General features: G+C 42.5%; 1 long non-coding RNA gene across 1 annotated transcript in view; it reads left to right on the top strand.

Moving 5' to 3' along the window:
* The first annotated feature begins 1320 nt into the window (after positions 1 to 1320).
* The window catches only part of LOC144582763 (uncharacterized), a 63612-nt gene continuing 53875 nt past the window's right edge, over positions 1321 to 11057 (top strand). Inside the window, exon 1 of the long non-coding RNA XR_013536175.1 lies at positions 1321 to 1549. This is a non-coding gene — a long non-coding RNA (uncharacterized LOC144582763). The remainder of the gene's footprint in view (positions 1550 to 11057) is intronic.

The raw sequence follows: 11057 nt of genomic DNA on the forward strand, positions 1-11057 counted from the left end.
TGCCATAACACATCCATTGACATGTCTGTCTCCCCCGCCAGACTGAGATTTTTTTTTTTTTTTGAGAGAAGCAAGTATGTCTTTTTCTAGAATCCCCAACCCCCAGCACAGGCATCACTAAGATAATTGTTGGTAGCACAAATGAATGATAGGTGGTGTTACATGATTTAAAGAGTAGCAGCCAGGTATGGTGGCTCATGCCTGTAATCCCAGCACTTTGGGAGGCCGAGGTGGATGTATCACAAGGTCAGGAGTTGGAGACCAGCCTGTCTCTACTAAAAATACAAAACTTAGCTGGGCATGGTGGATGGCACCTGTAATCCCAGCTACTTAGGAGGCTGAGGCAGGAGAATCACTTGAACCCGAGAGGCAGAGGCTGCAGTGAGCCGAGATCGTGCCAATGCACTCCAGCCTGGGGGGACAAAGTGAGATTCTGAGACTCCGTCTTAAAAAAAAAAGTAGCATGGGGAGGCAGGAAGAGAACAAGGCAGGGAGCTATGGACTGACAAGCAATCAGGACCAGTGTTGAAACTGGCTCAGCATCCCCTCATCTCATTTTGAGATCTCCGAGAATTCAACAGGTAAATTATCCTATTTGTAGAAATGTGACTCAAAGCAACTTTATATTTGACATTAAGAGAATTTTTTAAAAAACGAAACACTAATGCATAAACAGAAAATCAAACATCACATGTTCCCACTTATAAGTGAGAGCTAAACATCGGGTACACATGGACGTAAAGAAGAGAACAATAGACACTGGGGACCACTAAAGGGGAGAGAGAAGAGAAGCAAGAGCTGGAAAACCACCTACTGGGTACTATGCTCACTTCTGGGGTGATGGGTTTAGTCACACCTCATACCTTAGCATCATGTAATATGCCTTTGTAACAACCTGCACATGTACCCTCTGATTCTAAAATAAAAGTTGCAAAAGAAAATAGAAAACAAACACAAAACCAAAACATCTTTGTACCCGATAAGAAAGCTGTGTTCCTTTTGTGTGGTCTAAATGTCAGATAAGGAGGTTCAAGAGCCAGGAGCTATAGGACCTATGATTCATTCTGAGCTGGCAGATTAAAGAATTTATTAAGAAGGCTCTCTGTTGTGGTAACTTGAAAAACCAGATGAGCTTTTGGTATGCTATAGAGCAGGATTTCCCACCTCTGACACCACTGACCTTTTGGACCAGATAATTCTTTGTTATGGGGACTAGTTCTATGCACTGTAGGATGCATAGCATCATCCCTGGCTTCTACCAATGAGATGTCAGTAGAACTCCCTCCACTCCAATTGTGACAACTGAAAATGCCTTCAGGCATTGCCCTGTGGGGGCAGAGTCAGCCGTGGTTAAGAATTACTGTCCTAGAGGAATTGGAGCCCATCTATGGAACCAAAGAAGCACTGGATGAGAGTTGAGTTTGAAGTCTATTGCCAACTCTGCCATTTAGTGAAGATGTTTTCTTTAAGTTCTATCTGAATTCAAGGGTTGGCTGTTCGACTCTGGATAAACAGCTGGACCTGCTGGATAGCAGCCTTCTCATCTCAGGTAATAGAACAATGCAAGTTGAGAGTGTTGCTGATACTTCTGAATTCAGCTTTGGTCTTAGGAGTGATCTGGGGGATGGGTGAGCTCAGACCTCAGGATGGGAATCGGTGGCCTGGCAACCACAGTCAGATGATAAGATTCAGGCGTCTGCTGGCTCTGGGTGGTTTGTCTCCACAGGCTAGCTTTGTTCTCTCCCTTGGGCTTTTCCAGATGTCCCAGGGAGGACTGTGTCTCACCCAGTCATTTCTGGGCTTCCCTTTTATTCCCAACAGCTTTGGCTGTCAGGGCTGAAATGTGCTTAGAAACATTTGATATCTGCCCTTTCCTACAGAAGGTAAACTGAGGCTCAGAGGAGGGAAGAGATTTGGCTGAGGTCATACAGAGAGCTAGAGTAAGACCCCTTATTTATCCAAGTCTTAAAATTCAGTGTGGTATTCTTTCTCTTACTCTGTGCTACCTAAATGTAGGAGCCCACTCCCATGTCTTGGTGGAACTCTTAATTGTAGACTTTTCATTTCATTGAAACTTACATGTCTTTAGTTTTATACTACCTGTATCTTGCTTTCTGTTTGGTGATACCAATCTTGTGTGAAAGTATGACTGTAACACTTTAGTAAGAAATAACGGGCTTACTTTACATCCCTAGTGCAACATTTGGTTTTCAATTGAGCTTTAATCCAATGAAATGAAACTAATGGTAAGAATTTAAGGCACTTAGCTAGGTTTAGAAAGACTTTTGGAGCTATTAGACCCTTTTGGGAAACTCCCCCACTCTTGGAAGCCATCTAGTCTACCACTGTATAGGATTGCACCCTGGGGTTATTTCCCATCATGTGATTTAAAGGGAAGAGCCTGGGCTTTGGACATGGGTTCAAATTCCAGTTGGATCATCTCATAGCTGTGTGAATTTGTGAAAATGGTACCACATTTTTGAATGGTCACTGTGGGCTGGTTATGTTATATATTACTTTAACATGCTTTACAAGGACTGTGGGAAGAAGGGTTTACAGTTTATAGATGAGAATACAAAGTGGCAGACAGTTTGGCACAAAGTTACTACATTAACGAACAGAGTTGAAAGTATCAGAGCCAGCCGGGCGCGGTGGCTCAAGCCTGTAATCCCAGCACTTTGGGAGGCCGAGGCGGGTGGATCACGAGGTCAAGAGACCGAGACCATCCTGGTCAACATGGTGAAACCACGTCTCTACTAAAAATACAAAAAATTAGCTGGGCTTGGTGGCGCGTGCCTGTAATCCCAGCTACTCAGGAGGCGGAGGCAGGAGAATTGCCTGAACCCAGGAGGCGGAGGTTGTGGTGAGCCGAGATCGCGCCATTGCACTCCAGCCTGGGTAACAAGAGCGAAACTTCGTCTCAAAAAAAAAAAAAAAAAAGTATCAGAGCCAAGAGTTGAACCCAAGGCAATCTGGCTCAGGGTTATACATGACTAAAATCAGATTAAAAAAACAAAACTGATAAGGTATAGCCTAACTTTTTTGAACGTCAGTTACTTAGAAGGCTAAGTTGGGAGGTAATACCGCCTTAGAAAAACTGCTGGGAGGATTAAAGTAATGCCTGCATAGCATGTGGCACTACGTGTGTTTAATACATACCTAGTCGTCCTCTGTTTAACACAAGTTGTTAAAGTTAGCTTAATGTTGATTATGATTTAACAAGTGCTAGCTTGGTGCAGACACATTGCTAAGTGAACAATTTGTAATTCCACAAAAATGACATGAAGTCTGTATTATTTACTCCATATTCTCACTGAAGAAATGGAGAGCTGGAAGGAAACTGCCCAAGTTCAATCAGGGAAGAAACAGTAGGCTGAGGATTTTTGCATTCACACCTGGCTAACTACAAAGCTATACTCTTGGCCCTGGGCCATGCTCACCCCCTCTAACTATTCAAACCTTCAGAAAATCTCAGATGCCCTAAGTTATCCCATTAGCATGCTTTGCACTTTTATGAACTAAAATAAACCAAATTCTCATTTTCAGTAGCAGATCTTTTCCTGTTCAGGAGGCTGGTACCTTGAGTTCAAATAAGCCTTGAGGATGTTGGAGTCAATTCTTGCTTATTCCTGGTGAATTTCTAATTTAGGCTTGTTTTCCTCCCTCTTCCAGTGTACCCAATACCTCATCAGGGACTTCAGACTAATCTTCAGCTGAATTGGAGTGAGATCTAATTAAAGTTGTTCATGATCTGGCCCCAAATCACCTAGCCAATCTCATTTTCCAGAATACCCTCTCCTCTTCAAGCCCTCTGTGACTCACAGCTTCCTGGACCCTTTGAAGCCTTTAGCCAGGCAGGCCCCTACTCCTCTGCTTGGCATTTCCAAATCCAGTCCATCTCTGTCTTCATCTGATTCAAATATTTCTTCTCTTCGAAGCTGTGTCTCCAAGTGTGGGAAAACTGGGCAAGGTCAGAGTCACATATTCCAGACCAAAGTTATGAGACTAAAAGCTCATTTTCTCTTTGTCTCTATAAGAGCCCAATGTAGTACCCCAAGCTGTAGGTCTTGATAAATGCCTGGTAAAAAACAAAACAACAACAACAACAACAACAAAAAAACCCCCAAAAAACCAAAAAACCCAAAACCCAAAAACCAAAAAACCTAGAAAACTGCCTATGTCATAAAAGCAGGGGCTATGGAGGCAGACAAATCTAGGTGTGAATCTCAGCATTTATTAACTCTTTCATCTTAGGTTATGCTAAGATTATTCTGAACATCTCTTAGGCTCAGTTTCCTTATTGGTAGGTGGGGGACAGCAATGAGACTGTTGGGAAGATTTAAGGACATCTTATCTATGAAAGCATGTAGCATTGCTGAGTTTGGTCTAAGAAGATGGTTACTAAATCATAGCAGAACCATAAGTTGCTCTTCTTAGATAAAATAAACAACCTTTGGGAGAAAAAGAACTCTATTGTGCTCCAAGGAGAATGCATGAGAATCAGTTTATGGAGGTAGGGATTGTATTTATCTCAGTCACAACTGTGTTCTCATCACTTGGCACAGTGACAGGTGACATCCAGTGTTCAACAAATACCTGCTGGAAAAATGAATATGGGAAATATCTAGCCTATTAAATATCTGGAAATATCTAGACTATTAAAATGCCTAGAACTCACTTGGACTGATATCCATCTAGCCTCAGAAAGAGAAACTGAGGCCCAAGGAAGGGAAGGGACTCCCCAGTTTCACACAGGGACTTAGTGGCAGGTATTTTAGGTTACTGGGTATATAGGATTATCTATAACCTTGTATCATCGTAGTGTTTGGTTGACAAAGACTGACTCAGTGTGGCTAGTCAGAACAGAACCTAGCCCAGTTCTCTTGCTCTTCAGTGACTGACAGGAGTGGAGCCAAGCAGAGGATGAAAAGGGCTAAAGCATTCAAGGGGAGTGAGCACCTGCACGGTAATCCACTTGGTACAGCTAGGGCACAGGCTGCCTGGAGAAGAAACAGGGGAGGTAAGGAGGGCCCAAAGATAATAAAGACCCAGTAAACCAGGCTCACTGGGATTTTGTACCTGTGGGCAGTGATAAACCATGAAAAGATTGTAGGCAGAGGAGGGACTTGATCACATGTGCATGTCAGAACAGTCATTCTGGCAGCTGTGTGAAGGATGAGTTGGTCGTAAGAGAGGCTGGAGGCAAGGCCCCACATTGAAGGCAGTTGCCTTTGTCCAGGTGAGAGATGCTTGGGGCAGGGGTCAGATAGATGGGTTGGAGGGATAGATGAAAATTACATTAAGAGATATTATCCATTATGGCTTCAGATTCCCCATCTGTAGTTGAGTATTTCAGAACCCAAGTTCCTATGATGGCTTCATAGACTAGAATAAAGTGTAACTACAACTAGGATTTGGGATGCCCTGGGGAATGAGTGGCATCATGGAATAAGACAGAAGACTGTAGACTTCCTATTATTTTGTTGGCTAGATATATTTCATGGGGCGGGTGCAGTGAGTGTTCCAATATTTATAATAATCCTGCTAAATGGTGAAGAAAGTGCTATGGACCTTGAATAATGGGTTCTAAGGCTGGGTACATTTGAATGGTGGCAAGAGTTGGAAGAGCTTTAGAAGCCAACTTGTTGAGTACTCTCAACACCTCTACAACCTTCTCACCAAGAGACTGTGCAGTCTGTTTAGATCTCTTCTGTAATGAGAAGACTTTTGCCTCCTGGATAACGTGTTCCACTGCTGAGAAGTTTCACATTGCATATCAACACATTTGTCTCATTTATACTCCACCTTGGCCAGAGGAAAGGTGTCTTTGAGAGAGATTGTGTTAAGAATCCTTGCACAAAAATACCCAATAAATGAAGACATAAAAAAGGCAAGCCATCACCTTGATTGAAATTGATTTTCAATTTTTCTCATTTGAGGCCCAGTAGTATTTCAAGCTGCATGTCAAACAGACAGAAACATGGTAGAACTCAAGGATTTTTGGTCAAAATGGAGCTCTGGTGGCCAGGTAATTCCAATGCCAACAGTACAGTTGAGATAGCTCCATCCATCAGGGAGTCCATAGCGGGGAAGAGGGGCACAAGATGGAGTGTGAGAAAACTGAAATCTATTCTAGGCGGTGGGGATGATGTCGAAGCATGAACACAAGCATAAACTCATGATCATTAGAATATATGATCACAATCACTAGGATGTACATGGGAGCTGTTAGGAAATAAGGAAGAAATTGCTGCAGTGAGTGTGATCAGAGGGTTGGAAAAACATTGAGGCGATTACTTTAAATGTAATGGGCTGTGTACTACCCTCTCTTATCTCCACTTCCCTTCTCCTCCTCCCACTCCAAACCTCTTCTTCCTGGTTTCTTCCATTGTCCTTTATCTAAATTGACGGCGTTCTTCCTCCTTCCTTCCCCACCTAGACCTTTCTCACTCCAGGTTTCTGTCTCATTCCCCACATAGAAGTCATACCTTACATTTTTATGATGGTTGGCAGTTCACAATGACAGTTGGAATATGTTATCTCATCAACTCCCAAACCACGCTTGCAGGTAGGTGCTGTCCCCATTCTGCAGATGATGAAACTGAGCCTAAGGGAGATGAAGTCACTGATCTAAAGTCACATAGCCACGCGGGGGCAGAGGCACAGGGATGGCCCATGGTGTTTTCTCCATTCACCACTCTGATTTTACAGATTAAGTCCCTGGCATTCCAGTGTGCTGACTTGTACTGGATTTGTCCTGAGTGTAGAAAACCAAGCAATCCCCTCATTTAAGGACCCCCAAGATGGCTACTTTCTCTAGGAGGGATTTTTAGAGTCAAAAGAGGATTTGTTGAAATCCTCTTTTGTTGAAATTTGTTGAAATTTCAAGAGAGATTTCAACTCTCTTGAAAGTTGTCTTGAATTATGGGGAAGTCCCATCCTAAGTCATTGGAATCTTTTAATGCCCAAACCCACTGCCTATGTTCAAACTCCATTCTGATGATTCTGATGATACTGATATCGTGGGTACAAACCAGCAGCCTAGAATCAGCAGCAAGCTGGAGCCCAGATAGATGGGGTGGAGGGATGGTTGAAAATAACAGTAAGAGATATGATCTGTATGGCTTCTTGGTTAAATTTTCAGCAATTTTTTGAGCTGGCTGTTAAATACAACCATTATTGGCAATTGTTTAAGCTTATAATCAAGTGGAATGTATTGAAAACGAAGGTAAGGAATATTCAAAACTCATCACTGCTTATTTTGTTAGACTTTATTATTGCTATAATTACTGTATTCCTGAAGTTATTCCCATGTATGGTATCTGAATAAGGAAAATGCCATATAATGCTCTGCTGTTGCTCATCTCTTTCCCATTCTATGTTCAATGACCTCACATTAGCAGCTTGAAATTTGCCATGGGGAGAATACTTACACCATGGAAATCAGCAAAAGTTACAAATCAAGGTCCTCTTTTTCCCTCATTAAACATTACCAGCCCACCACGGGCTAAGATACATCAAGGTTTATGGTAATTGGGCCTCTAGACTCCTGAATGCCAAGCCTGCTTCTCCTTCTTGCCAGCATGAACTTGGGCAGAAGGCAGAATGGTGTCTAGAGAAGAAAGGGGATAACAGGCGCCAGGAGGTGCTTCTCCTGACTTCACTGCTTTTCTTCCCTTCCTCCACCTTGGTGGTGACGACAATACCGGCAATGATATGGAGGAAGGAGACCCGAGCATCCAAGACCACCTCCCCCCTGACTTCCACACTGCATTTCAACAGAAGAAAAGGCAGGCCGACTGGTGCCTCCTAAATCACCTTCCTAATAGATAGCAGGTGTGGCATGGGGAATCTCTCTGGAAGATGTTGTTTTACTTAAACAAGATCAAACCCCCACCCCACTCCTCCTCCATGGACCAAGACGCTTTCATATGTAATTTCTAAAACTGTAAACCCAAGACCCTTTCACCTGTAATTTCTAGGCTGTAAACCTAAGATCCTTTCATGTGTATTATCTAGAGTGTAAGCCTATATAAAGGCAGATCTTCTCTTTTTTAGGCGGGCTTGGCAGTTAGACAAAACATGTCACTTCACTCCCGGGCCGGGCTGTAATAAAACACCTCTTCCTTCCTATTTCGGTGTCTGAGAGGTCTGTTTCTTGTGGCCGATCTTGCTTCAATGCAGGACACTTAAGACCATTATGGATCAGGTGATATATTAGGCATTTTACATACCCTGTCTGTTTAAGTCTCACACAAACCATGTAAGACATTATTGTCCCTATTTTACAGGTGAGAATCTGAAACTCAGAGAGGTGGAATGACTTGCCTGAATTTACCAGAATGTGGAATTTACCAGAATGTTTATCACAACAAATTTACCAGTCAGGGTTTGAGGCCAGATCTGTCTGATCCAAAATCAGTGCTCTTTCTGAAATGCTGGTGGAAAAGGAAGTCAGCAAAACTGTAGACCACCCTGCACATCTGTTACCTTCTCCAGAAGTGCTTTCATTGCTGATATGCCAGATATCTTTTGTTAAAATTAATCTACTACCATCACAAGATGGGAAATAACTCTGGCTGGCCTGAGGAAAGCAACCTCACATAGATAAAAATAAATGCACCCCTTCTATCTGCCAAAAGAGTTCCATTTCCCAAAGCCTATATTTTGCCTGAGAGACAGATGTGCAGTGTGGTCTACAGAGTTTTGCTTACTTCCTTTTCCACCAGCATTTCAGAAAGAGAACTGATTTTGGATCAGACAGATCTGGCCTCAAAGCCTGACTGGTAAATTTGCCTGAGAGACAGGCAAAATATAGGCTTTGGGAAATATTGCCATTAGATAATTTGAGTGTGGCTGCAGTAAAGCATTCTAGAATGGCTGGAATACCCAGCAAACTGGGTAAAAATCATGTGTGCTGCTGTCACCAGATCTTGCCTGGGCCTGGCAAACTCTGCCTCTGGGGTTAGCAAAACTCCCTTTCTCTACCTTCTTTCAAACAAGATTGATCATCAGTTGTCAAAGTCGCTACTTCTGCAGAGAAGGAAAAGTGGCACTGGATGCTGTCCACAGATTGTTTCCTTTTCTGGGGCAAGAGGATTGTGAGAGGGGTATGCACAAAGCTTTTCTCAAGTGGTGGTGTTCTGTTTGGATTTGTGGTTTAAATCCCTGTTTTTGGCAGTCACCTCAGTCACACACCAGCCAATCCATGCAGGTGGGTTCATTCTATACTCTGTGAAATATATTTTGATGTTAGAAGGGCGGGGATGTCTGGTTTATTATTTCATTCTTGTCTCTGGGGAGGGGAAGCAAAGCTAGTAGGATTTTTTTTTCCCCCCAGGGGCAATCTCAGGCCATTGTAGAATGCTTTACGGCAGCCACACTCAGATTGCCTAATGGTGTTATGTCCTGAAGCCTATGTTTTGCCTGGGAAAGAGACAATAGAACTCTTTCAGCAGATGGAAGGGGTACAGTTATTTTGATCTATGTAAGGTTGATTTCCTGAGGTCAGCTGGGGTTATTCCCCATGTCACAATGGTAGTAGAAACCTCTTGAAAAGGCTGGAAGCCTACAGAGGAAATTCCCTTGGAAAACCTGATTGTTGAACATGTCTGACCATAAGCTTATTCAAATATGATTGCTTTTCAGTTATCTGAAAATTTGGGCTTTCCATATCTGCCTTCTTTCTTCCTCTTAATGTTTGTAAGGGAGGTGGGTATTGATTGTACTTGAAAAATATGTCTACAAGATGGCGTTCATTCCAGTAGGATGGCGAGAGACATGTTGGCACTAGAAAATGCCAGGCTGGGAACTAGAAGTGAAACAAAGGAAAGCACCCTGCAGAGCCGGTGAGATGTGAGCATGGAGAGTCCCCACCTGGCAGGCAGGGAAGGGAGACAGAAGCAGATGTGGTTTGAGCCAACCTGGTTTTCCTCCTCCGTCTGCCTTCTCCCTTCCATTAGAGACATGGTTAGATCCTCCTTGGTAACAGCCCCTAAAAGAGATTTTAGTAATCTAGGCCAATTGAACTGTTTCCTCAAGCTAGAAGTACATGCAGAGAATTGCTGTGCTTCTGTTCTATAGACTTAGCCTTTTTATTGCTCTTGACTGCATCCACAACTTTGGAAATTCCTCTTCCCTTGGCTCCCACAAGCAGATTCCAACTCGTCTCCATCAGAGAGACTTTTCCTGTTAATATTACACAATTCTGCTGCCCAACAAAACTCAGTATATTTATTTAATTGACACCCTGTAATTGAACACATTTATAGAGATGCAATGTGATGCTTTGACACATATCTATGTTGTATAATGATCCAGTCCGAGTAGTTAGTGTATCCGTCTCCTCGTGCATTTATCATTTGTGGTGAGGACATTCAAAAGCTTTTCTTCAAGCTATTTTGTATTAAACAATATTTTACTGTTAACCATAGTCTCCCATAGCTGTGCAAGAGAAGAGCAGAATTTATTCCTCCTACTAATTGTAACTTTGTACCCACTGACAATTCTCTCATCCTCCTTCCCATCCCCGTTCTCTGTTCTACTCTTTGGTTCTATGATACATATATGTATATATTTAGATTCCACATATCGATGCAAACACATGACATTTATCTTTCTGTGTCTGGCTTATTTCACTTAACATGATGTTCTCAAGGTTCATCCATGTTGTTGCAAATGATAGCATTTCATTCTATTTTTATGGCTGAAGAGTATTTCATTGTGTTTATTTACTACATGTTCTTTATCCATTCATCCATTTCTAGACACTTAGGTTGATTTCATACCTTAGGCTATTGTAAATAGTGCTGCAATAAACATAGGAGTGCAGGTATCTCTTTGACATAATAATTTTATTTTATTTTTTGAGATATATACTCACTAGTGGGATTGCTGGATTGTATGGTAGTTCTGTTTTTTTCTTTTTTTTTGAGACGGAGATTCGCTCTTGTTACCCAGGCTAGAGTGCAATGGTGTGTTCTTCGCTTACTTCAACCTTCGCCTCCTGGGTTCAGGCAATTCTTCTGCCTCAGCCTCCTGAGTAGCTGGGATTACAG

This window comes from Callithrix jacchus, chromosome 1, assembly GCF_049354715.1.
Source record: "Callithrix jacchus isolate 240 chromosome 1, calJac240_pri, whole genome shotgun sequence".
NCBI lineage: Eukaryota > Metazoa > Chordata > Mammalia > Primates > Cebidae > Callithrix > Callithrix jacchus.